Raw genomic sequence first — 2,253 nt, forward strand, 5'->3', positions numbered from 1 at the left:
CTAGCTTCTTCTTCTCTGCTTCACCATTTTCTACATTTCTCCTATCGGGTTTCTTTAGTTTTAGTTTATTTTCATGATTTATTTCCTCTTTTACTTAGAATTTCTTGTGTTAAACATGGATTGTGAGTAGTTTTCTTTGATTCTGGAGTAAGGAATGTAATATTTTAGTTATTTTTGTGGATTTGAACTGGATTAGTCCCAATTTAATGAAATTTATGAGGTTTAATCTATTTCTTGTGTGCTTATTCACATGCTTAATGAAGGGCCCCATTAAGTTATGTTCTTAATCCTTGGTTTAAGCACCGAAATGAGAAAACCAAGTGATCATTAATCAAGAAATTATACTTAATTAACTTAGATCTAGAAATAGACTAAGGGTTAAGAGGGTTTTAATAGATTGATTAAAGAACCTAATGGGTCTTGGTTAATTTTAACTCCACGAAAGTAGGATTAAGTTAATGAAGGCACTCTTTGTCTCACTCAAAAGAGTTTTCAAAGGATTTTAGAATTAATCTCCTTTAAACCCATAAATTTCATGGATTGGGCTAGCTAGGGAAAATCCCAAAATGACTTAAATATGAACCCTTAACTCCATAATAGTCTTTTATCAATTATTGCTTGGAATTTTACTTTTAAGTGTTTAGTTTAATCTCATTTTATTAATTTTCATTATTAATATTATCAATTTCTTTATTTTGCGAATTATTAAATTAGTCATTGTTTGAATTTAGTTTTGCATTTTCACACCTTATGCTTCAAATTCCAAAATTTCTTTTATTAATTTGATTAAAATATAATTTTAACATATTTTATTTTACATCAAAAATTCAATTGAAAACACAACTCTCCATGAGAATGATATCTTTTTCTATACTACTTGAACGACCCGTGCACTTTCGGTTGGGACACATCAAGTTTTTGGCACCGTTGCTGGGAAGTTGTTTGTTTAAGATTGAATTCTTGATTATTTTAGTTGTTTATAGTTTTATCTTTGTTATCTTTTCATTTTGTGTTTGTTTTCTTTTAGGTACTTGTTTGTTTTTTTTTTTTAGGTACTCTTAATCTTTTATGAGAAGAACTAGAAGCACAAGTGACACATCCTTATTGTTTAATCCTGAAATTGAGAAATTTTGTGGAGCCAACAAGAAAGAAACTAGAAAAAGGAAAGAAGCCTCGAGAGAAACTAAAATTGAAGCAGACATGGCTGATGAAAGAATTAGAATTGATGGTGGTAATGCTGGAAATAATCAAAATAATGAAAATGCAGCCCAAGGTGAAGAGGTTGTAAATGCTAATGTGCCTTGGGGAAGTATGATGGATCATGCTTTTCCTCATTTTGATGACTTAAGAGAGAGTATAGCAAGACCAAGAATTGATGCAAATAGTTACAAGATGAATTTTGGGGTTCTTCATATGATTCAAAATTCCCAATTTGGGGGACATCCTTCTGAAAATTCACACACACATCTAAAGAAGTTCATAATGATTTGTGATATGCACAAACAACCTGGAGTATCTGGTGATGCAGCAAGATTGAAGCTATTCCCATTCTCTTTGAAGGATAGAGCATTGGATTGGCTTGACTCTTTACCTCACAACTCCATTACAAATTGGGAGCAACTCACTGATGCATTTCTTGCACAATATTTTCCACCTGGAAAAACTCAAGAATTGAGGAATCAAATGACAGCTTTTAAACTGAGAGAAGATGAAACTCTCTATGAGTCATGGATGAGATGGAAGAAATTAGAGAGGCAATGCCCACATCATGCCATTCCAAAATGGATGATAAACCAGAATTTTTACACCAATGTTATTCCTGCAATTAGAGGGATAATTACTGCTCAAATAGGAGGAGAATTTATTATGCAGTATGAAGATAAAGCTTATGAGCTATTGGAGAAAATTGCAAAGAATACTCATCTTTGGAGTAGTCCAAGAGGACCAGCTCCAACTCAAAAGAGGCAAGCTGCTGGAATGTATGACTTTAATCCATTCAACATAATTAATGCAAAGTTTGATGCACTTAAAAATGTTTTGGCTAAGAAGATGGAAGATTTAAGTATGTTGTTTAGTTCATCATCATCATCTGGAAGTTCACAACAAGCTGCTTATGCAGAAGGAACTACCAGCTGTGGAGTAGACTATGGAGAGCAAGCTGCATATGTTGGTAATTATGGAAACAAACAAATGGGGAATCCTTACTCTCAAACTTATAATCCAACTTGGAGGAATCATCCCCACTTTTCATGG

General features: G+C 32.8%; 1 non-coding gene across 1 annotated transcript; it reads right to left on the minus strand.

Annotated features, from left to right (window-relative positions):
* Nucleotides 1-1,668: 1,668 nt before the first annotated feature.
* LOC131182596 (small nucleolar RNA R71) lies at nt 1,669-1,775 on the minus strand. The gene has a single exon (XR_009150860.1). It is a non-coding gene; the product is annotated as a small nucleolar RNA R71 (small nucleolar RNA).
* Nucleotides 1,776-2,253: the final 478 nt, after the last annotated feature.

Source organism: Hevea brasiliensis, chromosome 8 (genome assembly GCF_030052815.1).
Source record: "Hevea brasiliensis isolate MT/VB/25A 57/8 chromosome 8, ASM3005281v1, whole genome shotgun sequence".
NCBI lineage: Eukaryota > Viridiplantae > Streptophyta > Magnoliopsida > Malpighiales > Euphorbiaceae > Hevea > Hevea brasiliensis.